Raw genomic sequence first — 6,960 nt, 5'->3', positions numbered from 1 at the left:
AAAAGTAGTTCAAAACTCGATAATGCCTGTATGCTAACATGGGCCTAGTTTTATTGAGGTGTATTTGACAAACAAGAGCACACACATGAAAACCACATGGCTAAAAATAAATTACCACAATGACGCTAATTAACATACCCATCATCCTACACACTTCCTTTATCGTACTTAAAACCTGGCCACTTCTTAACAGACTCCAAGCATACAACACAGTGTTAATTAAGTTCTCTATGGCGGGCTGGTAAGATGGCTCAGCGGGTAAGAGCACTGACTGCTCTACTGAAGGTCCTAAGTTCAAATCCCAGCAACCATATGGTGACTCACAACCACCCATAATGAGATCTGACTCGTCTTCTGGTGCGTCTGAAGACAGTAACAGTGTACTTAATTATAATAATAAGTAAATCTTTGGGCTGGAGCAAGCAGGGTTGACTGGAGCAAGTGGAAGTCCTACAAATTCAGTTCCCAACAACCATCTGTACAGCTACAGTGTTCTCAGATACATAAAATGAAATAAATAAATCTTTAAAAAAATAAAGAATCTCTATGGCAAAGGTTAGCTCTCTGTAACTTATTTGGCTGTATAGCTGACCCCTCATTTCCCAGCACCTACTGTTCTACTCTGCTTTGCTAAGTTAAAATACTTTCTTTTACACCCCATGCATGCTTATGCTTCGAAGATTTTATGACACTACGTGCGGTGTTTTCTACGTTCTTATCTGCACTGCTGCAAATGATAGGGTTTTAAGGATGAGTAACACTGGGGCTGGAGAGATGGCTCAGAGGTTAAGAGCATTGACTGTTCTTCTGAAGGTCCTGAGTTCAAATCCCAGCAACCACATGGCGACTCACAACCATCTGTAATGAGACCTGATGCCCTCTTCTGGGGTGTCTGAATACAGCTACAGTGTACTTATACATAATCAATCAATCAATCAATCAATCAATCAATCTTTGGGCCAGAGAGAGAGAGGAAAAAGAAAAAAAAAGGGATGAATAACATTCTTGTGTGTATACATATACATATAAATAATCATATTAAATAGGGTACTCCAATATATTACAATAAGGGAATATCATACTGCAATTATAAATACTACTCACTCTTTTGGTTAAATTTGTTACTAAGAATTTTGCTCTTTAGGGTGATATTGTAAGTGTTTAATTTCATCTGAATAGTTTGTTAGCGAATTGAGATGTAACACCTGTTTGCATGTTGGTATTGGATTGTATTTTTAATTTATTGATTGCATTTAAAACATGTAGTGTGTTTGATATAGTGAAATGATTTCTATAATCACATTAATATATCTAGTTTTTACAAAGCAACTTAAAACAAGACACCTGAGTCTCTTAGCACAAATCCATTGAACAACATCCAGTGAACATGAGACTTGATTTCTCTTATCATCTTGCCACAATTTAGAGTCACTTAGAAGGGAGCTACAACTGAACTGTATACACCAGGTTGGCCTATGAGTGCTTCTGTGGAGAATTATCTTGGCTGGCTTAATTGATGAGAGAAGACTTACCGCAAATGTAGGTGGTGATTGCTGGTAGCAGCAGCCTAGATTTTTAAAAATTTGAAAGGTTGTGGAATAACTGAAAGAGTATTTATAAAGGCAGGCAAACTTCTGAGTTCAAGGTTAGCCTGGGACAGAGCATGGTGGGAGTGGTGATTTCAGAGCCGGATCTCACCTAGTTAAGCTTACTGTTTGTGCTTACAAAGGCAGGTAGATCTCTGAGTTCATTTGCTATGTTTAAAAAATATATGCTTATCTTTTCTATGAATCAAATGGCTAAGGTCATAACATGCTGATTTGTGGAGTAAGCAAAAGGCAACCTGGGATATATGAATAAATTGATATGCAAATAAAAGACCTGACTTTGGTCTGTAAGAGAGAGCTACCTAGAGAGAGCTCTTTGGAGAGCTAATACAGCTCTTTTAGAATTTTTCTGGTGAGTTTTCTGACTTTGGTTGAAAAACCCAAAAGCTATCCTAGAGAGCTATTACAGCTCTTTCAGAATTTTTTTTTTTCTAACAGGTTTTCTGACTTTGGTTAGAAAACTCAAGACTTATCTCAAATAGAGTTGTCTTGAGCAGAGAATTATCTCGAGCAGACTACAGAGCCAAACACTATCTACAGAGCTGTCTAAGGAGCTATCTTGAACAGACTACAGAGCTGTCAGCTTGCATCTAGCACTGACCTAGAGTAATTTCTTCAGCCGCTCCCAAACACCCCTTTCTCAGGACGCCCCCTCCAAGTGGAGGGTGGTTCTTAGCATCCCTCTTTTAATATATTTATAAGTCTACTCTACTCTCCAGCTGTAGACCCTTGGTGGGTCTCCCTAGGCTCAATAGAACACTTCCTACCATAACAGTGATCACAAACCCTAGTTCTGAGTCAGTTACCTGTCTAAGCCTTGCTCAGAACAACAGATTCCTGGAATGCTTGGAATATGAGTTTGGTCACTGTGGTGTGGGGAACTCTACGGTTATCAAGATGGCTGCTCCTCTCTCTCTGTCTCTCTATCTCTCTCTCTGTCTCTCTCTCTGTCTCTCTCTCCTTTTTCCCCCAGATCTACTGGATTCAGAAAATAGGATGTCTCTCTCTAGTAGATAGCCACTATTAGGAATCTCTACTATCCTTAATGGATGCCAACTTTGTCTAAGGTTCTACCCCTTTACCGTTGACTGCATACTGTGCAGTAGATAAGGATCTTCCTATAGTCAAGCTTCCTTCTTTCACTTCCTTGGTTACCTGAGGAAGGAAGGTAAAACTAAATTCTATTTGGCCCCTGTTTACAGGGAAAGGGCTGACTTGCTGCTTTCTGGAAGCTACTCTCTCACTCAGGTCTCCTATCTTCTCTGACCTGGCATTTATCAGTTGGTAGCAATGTTGATGGTGGGAGGGTTTTTTTTTTTTTTTTTTTTTTTTTTTTTTTTTTTTGTGGTGAGAGAGAGAGGGCTAAGTGTATGGCTGGGAGCATTCACAACTGCCATTTTTCTAGCCAGACTTCCTTGCTTGACTAGTCCACAGAACCCCTGATTTCAGGGCTTTCCAGGGTGACAGGTTCCACTCTCCCTCACAGAAGATTTATGACTGATTACAGTTTGCAAGCCCTGCTCCCTAACGCTGCCAGCAAACATCCTGAAAACTGACCTCAGTTGATTTGAAGAGTCCCAGATAATCATAGGACTTAGAGAAATGCCTCCAGCTTAATAATGTCACACCTCCCCACAGTACAGCCATCGGAAATGCTAAGGCTGTCCCCCTGTAGACAAATACCTGCTTACATACTTGAGAACTTCATACTAAAAGCCACCCCTTCTTGTTCCTGCCTCCCTCTTTGTGAGAGTGAGAACTTTCCTCACTCCTCTGACCTAAGAGCCACAGTAAACTTTGCTTTCTAGATTTTGTTCCCACTGGTCCCCTCTCAAAGTCTAGGTCAAGCTCTGTGCCCTTTAGATAGAAATCTTGTAGCTCATTTTTATTTATGGAACAGTGATGAAACGTGATGGTATTAGGTGATTTTTTTTTGAGTTCCTTATTTCACTGCTCACAAATGTTTACAAGCCCTTACAAATGTTAGTGGGCTAGGATGTGTTTATAATAATTGTTTTCATGTAACTGTTCTCATTTTACATCCTAAGGAAAACTGAATAACAAAATCTGTGTCTACTTCATTTAAGCATTGTCTTAGTCAGGGTTTCTATTCCTACACAAACATCATGACCAAGAAGCAAGTTGGGGAGGAAAGGGTTTCCTCAGCTTACTCTTCCACATTGCTGTTCATCACTAAAGGAAGTCAGGACTGGAACTCAAGCAGGTCAGGAAGCAGGAGCTTCCATGGAGGAATGTTCCTTGCTGGCTTGCTTCCCCTGGCTTGCTCAGCCTGCTCTCTTATAGAATCCAAGACTGCCAGCCCAGAGATGGTCCCACCCACAAGGGGCCTTTCCCCCTTGATCACTAATTGAGAAAATGCCCCATAGCTGGATCTCATGGAGGCACTTCCCCAACTGAAGCTCCTTTCTCTGTGATAACCCCAACCTGTGTCAAGTTGACACATAAAACCAGCCAGTACAAACATCTTTTAAAGTTATTGAGTACTAGTCTTGGTATATGCTTAATTTTAAGATGTGTGCATGTATAGATGTATGTGTCTATATACATTTTTAAATAATTAAAATTTTTAATATACATGTACATATAAACATATATGTGTGTACATATACACATATATGTATATATTATGTATATGTATATAATTTTGCCAGCATGTATGTATATGTTCCATGTACATGCCTGGTGCCCATGGATTGAGAGCAAGGTGTTGGATCTCCTGGAATTGGAGTTACAGATGGTTGTGAGCCACCTTGTGGGTATTCTAATCAAACCTGGTTCTTTTGCCAGAGAAGAAAGTGCTCTAAGCCAATGAGCCACCAGTCTAGCCTTCTAAGATAATTTTTAGCTGCTAACAACAGACTTTTCAGGGTCCTTACCTTTGTCAAGCCAAGATATGATACAATTTTAAAATCTGGAAAAAATGGTCATAAAAAAAATAGCATGCTGGGCATGGTGGCACACACATCCTAGTATTAGCACTTGGGCAACAGAGGCATACAGATAAAAGTCTACATGGTGAGTTCCAGGACAGCTAGGCTGATGTAGATTGATCCTGCCTCATCCTCCTGCCCTGAAAAATATGAAAACCTGGTTCACCCACTTAAAGGAACACAAAACTATCTGAAGGGTTGCTGGTGATGCTAATGTGCCCCATTATGATCTCAATATGTTCTCTCTTTAACACTAACTTAACTGTGTGCACCTTCAGATGTAGCCTGTTTTGTCTGTGCGTATGAATGTTTGATATTTGGAATATGATGTCTATGCTTCCCAATTTCAGTCCCAGCTTCCCAGGCCTTTATTTAAATATAATCGTTTTATTAAAAGTAAAAGTTTTTCAGGATCTTGTAAGCAAAAATAAGACAGGGAACAGCCCCCATATCCATGCACACGTGTGCGGCAGGAATTGGGACTTAGTGGGTGATTAAGAAAGAAAAGGTGACATAAAGCTGGGAAAGAGTAGGTTGGAGAAAAATCTTGGAAGAGATTGAGGAGGCTAATAGTGGGTGAATATTATGTATGTATGTGTATATATACATATGTGTGTGTAAAAATTTCAAGAAACTTTGTAAAACTAGAGGGAGCCATTTAATTAAAATATAAACTTATAGGTATAAAATGTGTTTTTGATAAAAATTAAAGAGAAAGAAAATAATTTTTATGTGATAAGATTTCCCCCCTAAGGTAAAGGATTGCTCCAACATGGGACTAGACAAACAAGAACACCACTAAATTACTCTGTAAAAGTACTATTGGAATCTAAAACTCCGATAATCTAGGTATAAGGAAGTTGATTCTAATTAAGAATCATCAACATTCCTAAGGTCAAAAAGTCAATACTTGAGTGAACACAGTATCAGTTGATTAAGATGCCTTTACCTCTTCAGTCGCACAGTGATCTTCCTTATTCTAACTTTAAATATACTATGCCATTATGCAAGTGGTGTGTCAAATACAGAAGGCCAGGTAAAAATAAGTCAGACCTGAGTCATAGTGGCAAGCAGAGTAGATTTGATATTACCCCAGGATTTCTTCCTCAATGGTATTACCAACTATAGCCCCTCTCTCTCTAGAAGATTGCCTTCTTTCCCAGGCAGCTTCCTTTTTTTTACCAGATTATAAGAATGAGTTTATAGCAAAAAAAAAAAAAAAAAAAAAAAAAAAAGACATAGAATATTTGGCCTCTGTCAGGCCCATACTCCAAAAGGCACTCCAGATATCCAAAAATGGGCTCAACCTGGACTATAAGAGGATTTCTGGTAGTTAAACTCAAAACTTAAGAGGCCTGCTGTCTACACAAAGAGAAGGGACATATGGCTACCTGTGACACCAGGCTTCTTTAGTATTACAAGTATCTGTTATAGATTTCAAAGACCTATCCTACCCTAAATTTCCTCCCACTCACAGGCTTCTCTCCTCACAGCTACTTATTCTTATTCTTCCCACTAACCATCTCCTGGAACAGTCATGCCATTAGGTCAGTTTCTACAGCTTCCACATAACAGGTGATGCTTGGCCAACAGAGGTGCTATGAACTGAAGGTTTCTAACAAAAGATGAACCTGAATTAAATAGCCAAGGTTGATGAACATTGCCATGATTGTGGAGTATTGAAATGTTACAGACCCAAAGCCAAATTATCTTGGGTATAAATGTTCTTTAAACAGCCATTTCTTGCTCCCCTTCATTTGTGATCTGACATTCTATGACAGAATTCTGCTCTGAAAGAGTCTAGAAGCTTCTCTCAGTCAAAATACTTCTCTGAATCAGTAAAAGATGAAATTCATTGAAAGACACTCCAATCAAACAGATGAGTGATAATTCATCAAGTGGTGACTCATCAGGATATTATTCTGAGGCACACCCTGTTCTGGGTCATAATTTTTCTTGGAGTGCCCCTTATTATACTAGATCTCTGCATAAAGGCTTGCTAACTACTTGTGGGATAAATTTCCTTTATCTTGGAGCTCACCCTAGTTAAGCCTTTCTGCATCAGGAATATCTAGCAAAACCTTCTGATTCGCCATCCTGCCCATATTACCCTGTACATTAGGCCTATTTTAAAAAATCATTGGGTTTCAAATGTCTTCTGTCTCCATGACTCCAATCCAATCTGATTCCCATTATTATCCCCACTGTCACTACGCTAGTAGGTCTCAGCTCTAAGATTCATTTTTCTAGATTGAGATTGTCTTTGAGTTCACAAGGACAGCATAATCCTCTTCCTGAACCAGACACAACTCAATTCTTGATCTAAAGCCCCGAGTCACCCCTGGGAAATTACCTATAGATAACTCCATCTACTCCTGTGTCCTTTTGGAAGCTCTCAGACC

General features: G+C 39.4%; 1 non-coding gene and 1 pseudogene across 1 annotated transcript; both read left to right on the top strand.

The window, feature by feature from the left end:
• Nucleotides 1-1,929: 1,929 nt before the first annotated feature.
• Gm24390 lies at nucleotides 1,930-1,991 on the top strand. Its single transcript, XR_003951669.1, has one exon. It is a non-coding gene; the product is annotated as a U7 small nuclear RNA (small nuclear RNA).
• A 14-nt stretch (nucleotides 1,992-2,005) lies between these two features.
• Gm52221 lies at nucleotides 2,006-2,073 on the top strand (annotated as a pseudogene).
• The last annotated feature ends 4,887 nt before the right edge of the window (nucleotides 2,074-6,960 follow it).

Source organism: Mus musculus, chromosome 15, assembly GCF_000001635.26.
Source record: "Mus musculus strain C57BL/6J chromosome 15, GRCm38.p6 C57BL/6J".
NCBI classification, from domain to species: Eukaryota; Metazoa; Chordata; class Mammalia; order Rodentia; family Muridae; genus Mus; species Mus musculus.
The sequence above is the reverse complement of the archived record's forward strand: the minus strand, read 5'-3'. Positions and strand labels throughout refer to the sequence as shown.